This window comes from Euprymna scolopes, chromosome 29, assembly GCF_053919585.1.
Source record: "Euprymna scolopes isolate OS-2025 chromosome 29, ASM5391958v1, whole genome shotgun sequence".
Classification (NCBI taxonomy): Eukaryota; Metazoa; Mollusca; class Cephalopoda; order Sepiida; family Sepiolidae; genus Euprymna; species Euprymna scolopes.
In genome coordinates this window covers 27,385,357-27,403,226 of record NC_136510.1, presented here as the reverse complement: position 1 = coordinate 27,403,226, position 17,870 = coordinate 27,385,357, and positions in this window count along the sequence as shown.

Below are 17,870 nucleotides of genomic sequence, written 5' to 3'. Positions count from 1 at the left end.
AGTGAGTTAATCAGCAGTTCCAAAAAGTGTGGATGGTCCTACACGAACCTTCACCACTTAAATCAAGTTCTTTGTGTGGGTTTCTGACAGCCTGTCGTGATTTCATTATGAAAATCTCATACTGTCCTGCAAGAAGTCCACTGGCGATGGAGTGAAAGCGACGGGGACAGGTAAAGGATATTACTGGAAGTCCTCAGCCGGATCTCTGCACAGTGGCGGCTGATGGTAGATGGCCGTTCTAGCACAAACCTGTGAGCAATTGTGCTGTTCGTGTCCTCCATCAGGGATAAAGCAACCCTATTTAGGGATAGCACTGCTTTCCTTGTGGCGGGGAGGGGGCGATAAAAGGAGACCTAAAAAATTGCTTGCTCACCACTTAACTTGGCAGCCCGCTGCAGCTGTCTGGTTATCCAGTTACGCAGTCAGAACAATAGAATACGACAAAAAACCTCAACAAAAATCTCTCAATAGGGTGTTGGAATGTCCGTACCCTCCAGGATAATAATGCTGCACCCGAGCGCAAGACAGCCCTTGTTACTCTTGAGTTACAGAGGTATGATGTTGACATTGCTGTCTTATATGAAACTCGCTTGCCTGGCAATTCTCAACTTCGAGAGAAAAAGGGTGGATATGACTTCTTTTGGTCAGGAAAGGCAGAAAATGAACCCCGCCAATCAGGCGTTGGTTTTGCCATTAAGTCCAAGATGGCAAATTCCTTATCGTCTTTTCCCAAAGGCATATCTGATCGTGTGGCAACTCTTTCCCTAGAGTTAGAAGGAAACACCAGGGTGACGCTAGTTAGTTGTTACGCCCCAACGTTAGCCAGTTCAGAGCAAGAGAAGGATGACTTCTACGATACCCTCCGTGATGTCCTCTCCAGAGTTCGACACCATGATAAACTCATTCTTGCTGGCGATTTCAATGCTCGTGTTGGTAGTGACCATCTGTCGTGAACCGGTGTACTTGGTAAGCATGGCATAGGCAAGGTAAATGCAAATGGTTTACGACTTCTTACAATCTGTAGGGAGTTTGATCTCTGTATTACCAATACCATATTCCAACAACCTCTGCATTGGAGGACGACATGGATGCATCCTCGTTCAAAGGACTGGCATCTTATTGACTTCGTCATAACAAAGCGGAAGCACATGAGTGACTTCAAAATCACTCGCTCTTTCCACACTTCTTGCTATCTTTCGGATCACGCCCTTCTCAGAAGTAAACTGTCGTTGCATATGCGAAGGCACAGAGTTAAAAAATCAACAGTCCCCAAACACATTGATGTGCGGCCTCTTAAATCCAGGGAAAAGAGAACTGAGCTCTCCAATAAGCTTGATGAAAACCTTGAAGGTGTTGATGTAACTGATGATGTTGAATCTTCTTGGAAAGCATTGCGAGAAGCAACTCAAGCTGTAGCAGTAGAAGTCCTTGGAATACCGAAAAGAAACACCAGGATTGGTTTGACGAAAGTGACGATGAAGTTAAAGCACTGATTAACCAAATGCACTCATCTCACAAATCTTGGATTGAGGACAAAAACTCAACAGTGAAGCACACAGCCTACAAAAAGTGTAAAGGTGAGGTACAGCGAGCTCTCCGAGCTATGAAAGAACAATGGTGGTACAATAATGCAATTGCACTGCAGGGAGCTGCTGACAGCAAGAACACGAAAGCCTTCTATGATGGTCTGAAAGAGGTATTTGGTCCTCAGAAAAGTGGTGCTTCCCCATTAAGCACAGCCGATGGAGAGGCATTGCTGACTGATAAATCAGATATTCTCAATCGTTGGAAGGAGCACTTTGAAACTGTCTTAAACACCTCATCTGTCATTGACAGCGATGTTGTGTCCTCTATTCCTCAGAATCCAGATATTCCAGAATTGTCATTGGAAATTTCAGGAGGTATGGGAATCCATCAAACAAATTGCTTCTGGCAAGTCCCCATCACCAAAGGATCCAATTCCGCCTGAAGTGTACAAGCATGGTGGGCATGTGCTGGTAAAAAAGCTCCATGCTCTCTTTGTAAAGATATGGAAAGCAGGCCGAGTTCCACATGACTACAAAGATGCCTGCATCAAACATCTCTACAAAAATAAGGGAGTCAAGAATGTCTACAACCATCGGGGGATATCTCTGCTTTCAATTGCAGGAAAGATTCTGGCTAGGCTCATTCTAAACCGAATCATAAATCGTCTCGTTGATAAGGTGTATCCAGAGTCACAGTGTGGGTTTTGGTCGGGTCGCGGCACCATTGACATGATATTTTCCTTACATCAGGTGGCAGAAAAGGTCCGTGAGAAAAATCAGGAATTGTATATGGTGTTTATTGACCTGACGAAGGCCTTCGACACTGTGAATCGCGATGCTCTTTGGCAAGTTTTAAGAAGGCTTGGTATTCCAGAAAACATGCTGAACGTGATCATTTCCTTTCACGAGGGGACGAAGGCCAGTGTTGTCTCAGATGGTATGATGTCTGATCCATTTGATGTTACGAATGGGACCAAACAGGAATGTGTAATGGCGCCAGTCCTCTTTGCGCTCTTCTTTTCACTAATGTTGAAACATGCATTTGATGATTTGGACACTGGTGTCAAGTTTCAATTTCGGTCATCCGGTGGCTTATTTAACCATCAACGGTTTAAGGCCAAGACTCTTCTTCGCACCGAAATTATTCGCGACTTGCTCTTCGCTGACGATGCCGCACTGGTAGCCACGTCCTTTGAGGAAGCCCAGGTTCTTCTTGATCGATTTTCAGCCGCGTGCAAGGCCTTTGGCCTGACAATTAGCTTAAGGAAGACTGAGGTAGTGAATCAGCCACACCCTACCCAAAACAAGTTGAAGGCGTAAAGCAAAATCCACCAGAGTATAGATTTCCTGCGCGCAAGCTGAAAGTCGACGGTCATGATATCAATTATGTCAAGTCCTTTCCTTACCTTGGTAGCAAGTTGAACCAGGGCGGTTCTCTTGATGATGAAATTGTCAACAGGATTGCTAAGGCCACTTCTGCCTTTGGAAATCTTCGCCATCGCTTGTGGAACGAAAGGGGTATTCGACTAGACACAAAAATCCTTGTCTACCGTGCTGTTGTTCTTTCCATTCTTCTTTATGGATCTAAGTCATGGACTCCATACAGACATCACATTAATCAGCTGGACATTTTCCACAAAAGCTGTCTACGCTCCATATGTGGTCTTAGCCTCCGCGACAAGGTATCAAATGCCGAATTATTCACAAAATGCAAAATATCTGGCATTGAATTATTCCTTATTCAATCGCAATTGCGGTGGGCTGGTCATGTATTGAGGATGCCCGATGACAGAATTCCAAAAATTGCGATGTACAGTCAATTTGAGGGTGGTAAAAGAATTGTCGGACGTCCTTGGCTTAGGTAAAAGGACAAGTTGAAGAATAACTTGTCTGCAGTGAACATACCATACAGGTGTCTTGAAGATGAGGTGAATGACCGAAAAGGGTGGAGATCAAGGTGTTTTGAAGGTCTCCAGAGGTTTCAATCTGAAAGCTTAAGGCAACTGAAAGAAAACAGAGTAAGAGCAAAACGACTAACAGCCGCACCAATACCTGCAGCATTAAATCCACATTCATGTTCTATTTGTGGCCTTGTTTGCAAGTCCCTTGCTGGACTAAAAAGTCATCAGAGGCAAAAGCATAAATGAGTTTTAGAAATATGGGTTGTCCGAATCTCATACGTCGAAATCGACGAGAGAGTCCATCATATATATACATACATGCATATATATATATATATATATATATATATATATATATATATATATATATATATATATATATATGATGAAAATAATGAAAACAGTATTCCGACAAAAGAGCGAAATAAAAAGGAACAAACCGTATTATGTGTTCATCAACGTACGTTTCGTCTTTATTTCGAAATGAAGACGAAACGTTGATGAACACATAATACGGTTTGTTTCCTTTTTGTTTCTGTCTGTCTGTCTGTCTGTCTGTCTGTCTCTCTCTCTCTCTCTCTCTCTCTCTCTCTATATATATATATATAGGCACCGCCAAAAATGGCCGAAAAATCAAGTTGTTGTTGTTTTTTAAAACGAAATTACTAAAATTATTATTTAATTTATTAAAATCCATTATTTCTGAGTAACTTTTATTTTCCAGAAAGATAAAACCCTTAATTTTATTATATAGAAAACAGAATAATGTAAAACTTTTTCTACTATTTTTAATTAAGTTTTAAATGTTAAATTTTCCCAAAAAGTTAACAATTGACATTTTTTGTCTTGCACAAAAAACGTACATAAATATTTAAAAAAAAGAGGTTTTTGGAATAATTTATTTATTTATTTGTTGTCTAACTAAGATTTAGGATGATTTTCTATGAGAATATGCAAAAATATTATAATATAAGTACCTGGATTTCAAATAATTTCACTTCTTAATATAGGCAACCAGTTACTTCGCGTCGATCTAGACAATGTTTACGTTTGTATTTGATAAAAAGCAAACTATGGAAGACTAAACAGGCCAAAAAAATTATTTTTCAGTGACGAAAATTTCAATGTATTATTAACGCTGAGGCTGGCCAGTATTAGATGGGTGACCATTTGTATGAGTTTGATTTTTAATGTGTATGTGTGTGGGGGCCAGGCTCCCCAAAATGGTGGGGGGGGGCAATGTAAAGCAGAATAAAAAAATATTTCAGCGCGTTTGGTCCACCGTAGTCGAAAGGCGGCAAACGTTTTCAAACGAGATCGAAAAAAATGATTATATTTTTAACACAAAGGGCACAATATTTATCGAATTTTTTTTGTATCGATTCTTCAAAGCATGCCCTGTTTAATAATGGTCATGCATTATTCGGCTCGCTAAAAAAAAATGTTAATTTATTTATCAAAGATTTTAAAATGGCTTTTTTCGTATAAATATTAAAACATTTCTTTTTTGTTTTGCTTAACTTAAATTAATTATTTTACTTAACATATTCACCGAATTTCACACTTACAAAACTCAAAAGCGGGATAATTAAACACAATCGAAGTTCTGATATTCAGACGTCAATAAGGTATGCAAACAATTTTTTTTTAATCTATAACCCTGTCCCTTATAACAACACAATATGTTGTGTTCGGTTTCAGATGATTATTTTAAGCATATTTGGAACCCCCTCGAAACAAGGGGGTTTGTAAGCAAAAAAAAAAAAATATATATACATATATATATATATATATATATATATATATATATATATATATATATATATAAATATCGTTTATGAAAAATAAGTACACTGTTATAAAGTTCATTCTTCTCTTAATAATCGCCGAAAATTTCGTATTGATCGGATAATTACCTGATTTTTGGTAGATTTTTAAAAAGACGGTCCGTCAAAAAGTACTTACCTGCCCCCACCAGTTTTGGCGGTGCCTATATATATATATATATATATATATATATATATATATATATATATATATAATCCACAGACTGTATTACAATTCGTTAGTGCACGGAAAGTTTAACAGTCGGTGTTGTTTTCTTTCCCCAACTTTTTTCCCAAAATCTCTGTGAGTCATGGAGATCTTCGCTTTTTGACCCCCGCCCTCGGGGCTTTCCCCTTCCCAACTCACTACTACTCAGCGGACATATTATTCTAGCCTTATTAACGAATATATTCAGACTTGTTCGAAATATGTTTCGTTCGTTTGTTCGTTGGTTTCCTTCTCCTTCGTACAATATCAATTGCCTCATTCCTTTCTGCATCGTCATTTGACATCCAGTTCAAACTCTTGTGCAGCGGCGACGACGTGATATAACTTGTGCGAAATATCGAACGCGGCTCTTTATTTACGACTTTATCTCACAACGAAGCCAGAGTTAGAAAGAATCCGTAAAGAATTTTTTTTTTAATTCTTCTGATCAGTGGTTCCCAACCTTTTTTTTTTTTTTTACATACCGGACCACTATTGAGCATTTTTTTTTTCTTTTTCACAGCGTACCTATTAATAAAATATAAATATTTTCCACTCACAATCTTTTTTTGCCATAAAAAACTAATAATATATAAGAATTTTTATTATATAAATCAACATATCCTATATTCAATATCTGATATTGTTGTGGTATCGAAATCAGGTCTATATTATTCAGCTCCGATATCGATTCTATATTCTTTAAGATACTCCTGATATTCTAATTAATCGTCCCATTACTATTATAAACCATGAAAAGCTTATATTTAGATTCCAGGAATCTGGCGATATTTAATTAAGCGGTGTCATCATGATTTCGAAATTAAATGTCTTTATTAAACAAAATGAAATTAAATAGCTTCTACATATCTTTTCGCGACACATCAGTAATTTCAGTAATTATAAAATCAATTGGACTCAGGAAGAAGAATGTAAAAAAAAGCAACAAAAAACCCTACTTGGGAAATATACCCAGTTAACCAAGTGCAATAGAGTCAGACATTTGCACTTATATAGACGGTTAAAATGTAAAAAAAATCTCTCAATTAAGATGTATGAGATAGCGTGTAAATGGTTGGCATCCGGAAGAGTGCTCTATGCCCAGCTTGGATAAAACGACCAGAAAACTTTAAAAGAAAAATAAACTGATCACTAATGTAAATGCACTGCGGCACACTTGTGTGGAACCTCTGATTTAGTAACTTGGCCCAGTTGACGCCCAAAGAATAAATACATTTTCATTTTAAATTTTAGATATTATTCATCCAAGCCAACACTGATCAAGACTATATCAACTTTGTGGGTGTTTTGTTTTGTATTTTTTAACTTTCAGCTGGACATACAAACACGCATACACAGAAAACTGCTTTTTATATGATAGATTTCATTGATGGGCGGCATTTGGAGAGAGGGAATGGGTAAGGATCGTCATATATTTACATTTGTGTAAACTTTGTGTGAGCAAGAGATTGTCAGACTATCGTAGAAAGACTACAAGAAATGTGCTCGCAAATCCGCTAGCGTCACTCTATGAAATATGCTTATATATATATATATATATATATATATATATATATATATATATATATATATATATATATAAAGTTATCCTACAGTTGTTGCGAAAATTTAGAGATGATAATTAAAGCACATAATAACAAAATACTAAATAAAAACAATGTAAACAACAAGAAAATAAACAATAAAAAAGTAGACACCATGACAAAAATAAAACCAACACTAGCAGAAATAATAATAATAATAATAATAATAATAATAATAATAATAATAATAATAATAATAATAATAATAACAAACCAACCCCGGACAAGAACAACCATACCAGAAATAAAAAATACTAATAGCGAACAAGATAAATGCAACTGTAGACACCGCACACTTTGCCCACTTCAAAAAAAAATGTCTTACAAAAAGCGTAGTTTATCAGGCAACAATATTTGCGAAAGAAAACCCGAATAACAAGAAATATTACGTAGGCATGACTTAGATTTCAAAACCCGATACTATGATCACAAAAGTACATTCAACAATAAAAAACACCGTATTAAAACAACACTAGCGAATAAATACTGGGAACTCAAAGAAAACGGATATTCGCCGGTAGTCGAATGGAAAATAATAAGACAAGCTACCACGTGTAGGCATTTAGACGACCCATGTAAATTATGCCTTCATGAAAAATCTAGGATAGCGATACAAAATAGCTTAAAAACTAACAAAAAACAATAGAAAATAAACAAATAAATAAATTAAATAAACATGAATATACATAACCGATCACACATATATGTATGTATATATATATGCATATATATGTGCATATATGTATGTACACATATGTATATTTATATATATATAAAAAAAAGGAAAAGGTCTGCCTTAAACCACTAACCTAGTTCTAAAACAGATCCTTTGTTCGATAAAATGCATGCCCATTGGCTGATAGGAAGGGGCGCGGTGGATACTAGAAAGCTGATTGGCTAACTAAAATCCTCAACAGAAGAGAACCATATAAAAACGAGAAATAACCACAGAATTCGCGCATAAGCCTGAGGAATCCTAGAGTGGATGAAACGCCGAATATTCAGTGTAGCTTAATCGCCATATATATTTTATAAATTACTATACACACACACACACACACACACACACACACACATATATATATATATATATATATATATAATCATTCTGTTTCGCTTTTTCACAGCTCATTAGTGCGACAAGCAACTACCTCAAGCCAGGATCGAAACTCGATCGCCCAAACGACAGTCGGAGCTTCTAACCGTTGCGCTACATAGCTTCTGCTATGTGGGCAGTGAATTAACAATGTTTAGACATTGTGCAAATACCTAAACTAAATTTGTTTAGACAAAGGGCATCGCTTCATACGCTAATGGTAATTTGTATATCACTTGCCAAATGCTCAACCTATTATAGGGAGCATTATAGTCATCCACATGTCTATATATCTATAATATAAAGCTGAATGTGTGTGTGTGTGTGTGTGTGTGTGTGTGTGTGTGTGTGTGTGTGTGTGGTCACGAATAGGCGCCTATATGGTTGACTATTTTAAAAAACTGATTACATATAATGATAGAAGATGTATCGAGACACAGGAACGCGTATGTTTGATCCTGCAGAACGGTGGTTCATTAGAATTGTGAGCCCTGCGTTCGCGCCTGGTCAACAAAGTATGAAAATAAAAAATTAAAAAATTAAAAATAAAACATTTTTAAATAAAGATGTACATAAGAATACTTTGATAAGTATGTTTTAACTTAAATAGAGATGGTATAATAAAATTGTGGGGTCTGCGTTCGCGCCTGGCCTCCATAGAATGGAAGTAGGCACAAACCTTAATAAAGACTTTTCATATCTATGTGCGTAAGTATACTTTGATAATTATGTTTCAGTTTGAAGTAATATGGTATTATAAAATTATAGGGTGTTCGTTCGCGTCTGACCTCCGTAGAATGGAAATATGTCACAAAGTTTAAAAAGGTTTTTTAATATATATCCACAGAATATTGTGATAAGTGTTTCAGTGTGAACCGGTATGGTATAATAAATTATGGGGCTTATCTATTTTATTTTTACTTTCATCATATTTTGCTTTGGTTTTGATACCCCTGAATTCGAAGCTATCTCTTTACAACCCTTCCTTTTTTTTTTCAGTGTCCATTTTCTGTAGGCTTTTTTTGGACCCAGTCAACGACGGGTACTTTTGCTAGCACATATATATATATATATATATATATATATATATATATATATATATATATATATATATATATATATATATATGTGTGTGTGTGTGTGTGTGTGTGTGTGTGTGTGTGTGTGTGTGTGAGTGTGTGTGACTATAATGCTCCCTATAATTGATTGAGCATTTGGGAATATATATATATATGTTGTCGTAGGATCCACCTAATTTGTATACGTGGAGTGTATAAATATGGTTGGTACCATAAAGACGGGAGAACCCCAACGAGAGACTCAGAGAAACAACGAGATGGAGAGTCGACGACTACCCCGCCGACACCTTCTCCAGCAACGGTCTCCCCATGACTATACCAATGGACTCTATGTAAATATTGTATATACTTTCTTGCTCTCAATATATGTGTTCTATTTTACCTTTGTGTTGGAGTTATTTATTTCTATGTGTTCAGTCGAGTTTCAACAATGGCGTCGAGTTCACAAAAGAACCATACGGAGAAAAATTAATAATTAAGAGCCTTCAACAATGGGACGAGTTATTGAAGAACCCAGGCGGAAGAGAAAAAATTATTAATTAAAAGCCGCTACCTTAACAAATGGCGTATGACGCACCCAGAAAAAAAAAATCCAACCATAACTTAACGACGAAGGATTCAGAACTTCATGATATTTAAAAGTCGTCAAAGGACGACTAAGCATTAAGGAAATTTCACTCAGAAAAAATTAAAATGTCGTTGCACTAACAATGGTGACTTTAGATTGAAAAGCTTTATCTGCAACGATAAAACTGGTTAGACTACTAAAACATAAATGGAATTAAAGTACGCACAAATACACCGTGTCAACTTTGAGAATGTAGCGAACTTTAAAAATTCATTTTTTTATTCAATACTATAATGACGAATTTACCCGTCATAATAAATCAGAATCGGAAGTATTGTCGTTAAAACATGCGAACAGAAGTACAGTGAAAAAAGAAAGAACGAACAATGAACAATTTCTAAAAAGAAGTTATAGAAACTCGTTTTTTGTGGTGCAAGTGAAGTAATTCATACTTGCAGAGAGAAAAAATAAATCACTGACGGACCCACAAAATATAAAAAAAGATATCAAAAGTTGATTATCACTTACGGATGTCAAAAGCAAGACATGAAATAATTTTTGTTGTTGTTCAACTTATATTTGTGGGTTACACAAATTAAAAGTATATTTATTGTTCCATATACATTATTATCTAAACATGGAAGAGTTCTCCAAAGTCATAGCCCAATCATTCAAATCACAGAAAGAACGTCAGCAGCGTCAAAATAAACGGTTGGCCTTATTAATAAAAGAACAACTGATAACGCAGCAAAAATATCAAGAAAAATAAAATGAACAGACTGCTTTGTTGTTGCAAAAAACAAGATGAAAGACAGCAAAAATATCAAGAAAAACAAGATGAAAGACTAGAAAAACAGGAAGAACGTTTCGCACTCCTGCAATTAGAGAACGAGAAATGTCATAAAATATTAAAAAAAAAAGCAAAAAAAAGCAAAGGGAATTCCAAATCGAATTACGCAAAGAAGCAATGTCAAGGTGCAAAGAAATGCAGAACAAACATTTATAAATTCAAACGTGTACCCTAGAGCAATTGAACCACAACCAGGCAAATAAAGGAAATTCTACATATTCTAATAACACCATATTAAATTTGCTGGAAAATTTCAACTACGTACCAGACGAAGAGAAAACGTTTAAAGCATATTATAAACGTTACAGGGATATTTTCTCCACGACTGTGAAAGCTGGCCGAACTCAATAAAACTCAGTCTATTACTAAGAAAACTTGGTAGAGCGGAACATAGCAAATTTGAAGATTTTATTCTACCGAGGAAAACAAATGAGTAGGAATTCTCGGAGACAGTTAAATTGCTAAAGAAGCTGTTTGGACCAAATATCTTGCTTTGTGTGAATCCTAAACGTAAACGATACTAAACATTACACTGATGGACATATTTATATAAAGTATGCAAATGGTGCCTACGACGCCATAATCATTGTCATATATGAAACCATTTTGAAATCCAAACGGTATTCCAAGGATTGTGGTAGGATCCACCTAATTAGCATACGTGGAGTGTCAACCATATAAATACGGTTGGTACCGTAAAGACAGTAGGGACCCAACAAAAGACCCAACGAAAGACAACAAGATGGAGAGTCAACAAAAGACCCAAAGAGAGACAACAAGATGGAGAATCGACGATTACCCAGCCGACACCTACTCCAGGGACGGTCTCTCCATAACTATATCAATGGACTCTATGTAAATATTGTATATACTTTCTTGCTCTCAATATATCTGTTCTATTTTACTTTTGTGTCGTAGTTATTTATTTCCATGTGTTTAGTAGAATTTAATATATATATATATATATATATATATATATATATATATAATTATTTGCTATAATAATTGAATACCTACAGACACTAGTGTTTCATCCTTTCAGGAGTCTTCAGTGCAGGGTCTCACGATTAACACCAGTCGATAGATTCGAACCTGGCGACAGAAGTAATCTCTGGCTTGATTTGCAAGGACCGTATCTATTCGGCTACCGTTAACTGCGTGAAATAACGTTGAAATTAAACATTTTATTTTTAAATGTTTTTTTTACGTCTGTCAGAGTGATCGAATCATTATATGATGATCTATCCATAAGAGCTAAATTAACCGATTTAATTGAACTGAAAGTGCTCAACGATTAGAAACGAGTTTCTTAAAGGGACTGACATAATTATTTACTATAATATTTAATGATATTTTATATATATATATATATATATATATATGATGAAAACAATGGAAATAGTATTCCGACAAAATAGAGAAATAAAAAGGAACAAACCGTATTATGTGTTCATCAACGTTTCGTCTTTATTTCATTCTAGAGGAAGTCTCGAAATAAAGACGAAACGTTGATGAACACATAATACGGTTTGTTCCTTTATATATATATATATATATATATATATATATATATATATATATATATATATATATATATATATATATAATCGCTTCCCTTATTTTGTCCTTTGGTCGTCACATCCCATGGTTATTTTCAAATTCGGGCTTATTTGAACAGTTAAAAGAGACTATGTAGAGAGATTTAGCACGGAATGGACTGAGGTAATTCAAGGGCAAGGAAGGGTATTGACTCAATAATCAAGGTAGTTCAACGCTGTGGAGTGAGAGAGGGTGATGATCTGGTTGTCATAACAACTTATCGCTTGAAAAATAATAATTAGGGCAGTGGGTGGCGAAGTGGAATAGGTCAATGGATACGGGTTGGTGGAATTATGGGCTGAGTTAACGAAGTTAAAGCAGATGTATTTTTTTTAAATGGGGAAAGTTAGCTTATTGCGAGAAAGAATTTATCTGGAAGACTGGAGAGTTTTATTGAGTTTTTGTGGATCGTAAAGGTTGAGGCAAGATTTAAGGAGAATCAGAGGAAGAAATATATATATATATATATATATATATATATATATATATATATATATATATATATATATATATACAACGACCACCTGGCACCCAAGGATAATGGTTACTGAGATTTTCATTTGGATAATGGAACTGTACTATAAAAGGATTGAGAACAATATTCGATTAATCCACATACCTACTCGATAGATGTTTGTTGGCATTAGACTTGAAAACGACCTTGTTGTAACATTCACGTAACATGTTACACAGTGTGAGAAGGCAAAGATTGGAGCTCAATAGAGAATTTACCCGGAAATACCGATATAGGTAAAGACTAATAACGTTTCTTCGAGAAAGCTTTGTAAAAAAGTGAAGCGACTATCTCGACTAGATTGTGAAATCGCTTTTGTACTCCATGAAGACAAAAAAAGTGTTAAGAGCGGCAACTCCTCAGATGTGGCGGAAGTACTATATCTTGCGCCCTACCTGACTCTTGTACAGATGGATGGTTGAATCAGGAGTAATGTACATTAGGGAGTTGTACCGTCATCTGTCTGAGACGATGTTTGAAAACGAAAGAGACTTATAGATACATTGCACACAGACGGCCTCGGTACTCCACTGTAATTACTTCGTGATTAACATTTTATATTTCGCTATCTCTAATAAGTCCAAAGTGCGTACTGACATGAGCATTCTCATGACAGTTTTATAGGCCTTACTACTTCCGTGCTGATTCATGGCAAATGGGAAGCGGATGTTTCTTTCTATGACAGTATCACTAAAAATTTGATGTACAGAGACAACGGGCTGTTTTTATCCAGCTTTTTTTTTCAGCAGAACTCTCCCATTTCCAAGATGCATCGCTTTCATCGCAGCCGTGGACCTCCATCTGCCTCTTATATGGTAGTTCTCCAGCATACTAGAGGAAGACTAACAGGTTCGACACCTTGCTCAAGAGTGACCTCAAACTGTGATAGGAAAAGACGTTCATCTCCCTGAAGTGTTATAGATACCAGCTTACCTGAATACATACAGCACCTAGTATTTCCAAGTAATCACCCACCTGGTAGTGTACAGGTTAATCGTTGCTTAACTCGATATATCGACACCTGGTATGTCAACGCGATTATGTCGTATGCATACATACTAACAAACGGGTCATAATAAGAGCAATGTAAGATCACCTAAGTTAAGGAATATCGAGCCTGGCCAGTCGCAGATAGGTTACTATTTGGGAATACCAGGCGTTGTATGTAGGTTGACAGTGACACCTCTCTGAAAAAAAAACAATAAAACCTTATGATCTCGGATCACATCTAGTATTTACATGGTTTTTACTATGTGCTAATCTTGTTCGTATATTTTTTATGGAAATCGCTTCAGACAAGACATGAAGTCACTTAATATAAAGGAGCTAAAAAGTACCTCTTTAAGGTCAAAACTTGCCAACGATCTTTATCTGATCCTAAACCTAAACGTAGATTCCATGAACAAAGCTTCTTTCTTAGAACTGCACGCCTGTGAAACTGTTCCGTTTGCTTGCTTTCCAACTGATTACAATATAGATGTCTTCAAGTCCAACGTAAACAAATTCTTGACGAGCCACCCCCTTAAGTAATCCAATTTACCAAATTCACACTGCTAATGATTACTACACTATTGCCCCGATGAATATTGTACACTCGTTAACCTTTATCGGGCAAATAAAAATATATATAAAAAAATAAACTCCTGAAGATGTAATTACACCGACGAAAAAAAAAACAAGAAAAACAAAAACACAGTAAAACAAACACTAAATGAGTACACACAAAAAGAACGCAATAACAATAAAAAAAGAAACAAAGAAAAATAAAATCACACAAAACAATTACTAGACACGCATAAAAATAAACAAGATCTAATCACACCGCAAACAAAAACATAAAATAAACGCACGTAAGCAACCAGCCAACCAAACAATAAACCAACAAAAAACAGACAATAAATAAACACAAAATAAATAATCATGTAAGAAATATATTTACAAAAAAAAGTACAAAACAAAAAACAACAACAAAAATACAAGACAAAAAACAACAACAAAAACATACAAAACAAAAAAAACAAACAAAAACTAAACAATAATTAACAACAAAAATACAAAACAAAAAATAACAACAATAACAACAAAAAATACAAAACAAAAAAACAGCAAAAAATACAAAACAAAAAACAACAACAAAAAAAAATACAAAACAAAAAACAGCAAAAAAATACAAAACAAAAAATACAAAACAAAAAACAAAAATAAAATACAAAACAAAAAACAGCAAAAAAATACAAAACAAAAAACAACAAAAAAATACAAAACAAAAAACAACAACAAAAAAATACAAAACAAAAAACTAAACAAAAAAAAAACAAATACAAAAACTAAACAATAATTAATAAGTGGTGATTAATATATTTGGACACAGAAAACAGCAATTTTTCTCCCTTTTGTCAGCAATATAGCTCATGGAGTAAAACACAGAATAAGGTAAGCAGTGTTGCCGAAGGGAATCCATGGCTGAATTATATTGAAATAATCAGTTTGTAGGTGTAGATAAAGATTTAACATACATAGCAGAGTAGTATATTGTATTTTATTAGCTGCTAGAGGATTTTAACGAATATCGATAACTGACCTTGAAATATTAAATAGATAAATCTATATAAATAAAAGAGTAGATTAATTTATTTTTTATTGTAAACTATTATTCTCATCTTTCTTAGTTGTTGTTTCACGACGTTTCGACCAACTATTCCTCTGGCCTTGGTCAGGTGGTAACCGCGACGGGATAGGAACTCCGAATCTCCTAACTGCATCCTCAGCAATTACTGCCTTCCATAGTTGCTGTCGTCCCACCACCTCTTGTGAAACAATTATTAAGAAAGATGAGGATAATAGTCTCCCCCCCCAAAAAAAATGAATAAATAATACTCATCTCAATAATGAATTCCGATTAAACAATATATAAAACAGTAGATGTATGTATGTGTGTGTCAGTGTGAAATTATTTAACCGATAAACTCTTAAACTACAAGTCACATAACACTGCAATTAACAGGAAATATTAATCATACACCAAGGATGCTTTATAACGAGCGAAATCCTTGTTTGGATGGATGAATAACGCTAACAGAAATATGGTGGCAAGTTGAAAGGAAAAATGCTCATTTCAACTTGCTGACTTATTTCTATTACTTTTGCGCATGTGCAAATTCGTTCATAGCTTGAAAAGGCTTAACTTTAAAACTTTTCATCTATCTGTTGATAGCTCAAACAGTAGGGAATGTGACTGGAACTAACAAATCTTCTAAATAAGTGCTATATATTAAGTGTAATATATATTATTCAGTAGAGAATTTGCTCTATAATAATAAATGCGAAATCTGCATGAATTAAAAAATATTGAAGCATATTTTACGAACGGGAAATACTGTGTGCCCTGCTTGTAAATAAATAAATAAACTGAACAAGATGTCAATGATAAAAAGACTACAACACAACAAAATGTCTGGAAGTTAGAAAGGATAAATGAATGACATAAATCAAGATGAGGTCACACAATTTAAAGGAAGAAAGAAAAGAAAGAGGGGAGAAAATGAAAGAAAAACAGAATTTTAAGAAAGAAAAACCCACGCCTGACGAAGGGAAGACGTCTTGAAATATAACATTCCGGAGACACCACCTGACCGCCGGAAGCAAGTGAGAATATCCCACATGTAAATTATTGGTAGTTATTTGCTTCCTCACGAAAGCCAAATGTGACACAAGATCGTTCTTAATGTGGGGAGAAACCAGCTCCCCCAAAAGCGACACTCTGGCAGTTGTAAAAATATTAATTGCCTTAGTATAGAAGGGTGTCCCACACACTGAATAGGACAAATTAATTTAAGTGAGCATTAGAACAGATACTATATTTGGATCTTAGCCTGAAGGCAAAAATGCATATATATATATATATATATATATATATATATATATATATATATATATATATATATATAATGGTGGAACTAGCTATGCTTGAATTGGATCAATAAAAAGTGAAACAGTCATTATGTCTTAAGTTGCATCAGTTTGAGTCTATTTATCACACCTTTTGCATTGTTCGGCCTTCTATAATCTTAAATTTCTTCTTGTATATAAACTAGTCTGGATACCCGGTGTTGTCTGCGTGTTTGTAGGTGTGTGTTGAGCAAAAAAACAAAAAGAAAACAAAAGAAAGAGTTATCTTAGGCAGGCAGGCAGGTTCGAACCCGTCACGCGAAGGCGGAAAAGAAAGTGGAGGTGTGTGTAAGGGTGTTGGTTGATCAAAAAAAAAAAAAAAGGGAAAATTGCGAGCGTAAAAAAAAAAAAAAAAATAAAAATAAAAAATAAATAATAATAAGTGATAGTAGGCAGGCAGGCTTGAACCCGTACCGCGAAAGAGGAAAATAACGTAAAAAAAAAAGTGACGTCTTTGCTATAGCGTCCATCGCCAAACCGGAAGTGGCGAAGGTTTAAATTAAGGCTAGTCAATCGAAAAGAGGGGATGACGTTCGAAAATATCGGCGAAAAAAGCGACCCCTCCCTGTAGAAAAAGGCTCAGTCGAGGATGAAGGAATTTATTTTTTTTAACCAATTTTTCGATATTTGTTGTCCGAAGGGTCGAGCTTCAAAACGATACCAATCTCGTTAAAATCTATCGCCTCTGTCAAAAGCTTTAGGCAGACATACTAACATACAAACATATAAACATGCATTTAAACAGACAGGTGAAATGTATATTATAGAAGACACTTTATTGTCCTTTTGTTTTATGGCATAGCAACCCTTTTTTTTTTAAGTTACATAATCCAGTAATTTTGAAAGAAAAATATGCTTCAAGCTTTTTATATCTTAAAATATTTATCCATTGAGTTTAGTTGACTTGTTTTGTTTTATGGCATATCAACCCTTTTTGGATAGTTAATGTTGAATCCATTAATTTAGGAAGAAACCTGCCTACATCAACTTCTTTATATCTTCAAATATTTATTCATTCTTTTAGTTTGGTTGTTTTGTAAAAAATTTTCGTTTTGTTTTTGGCTTTGCATAACTTTATTGGGTTTTGCAATGGAAAAAGGATAAAAACAATACCGTCAATGTTGGGTATATTTTAGGTCAAGAAGTATCAT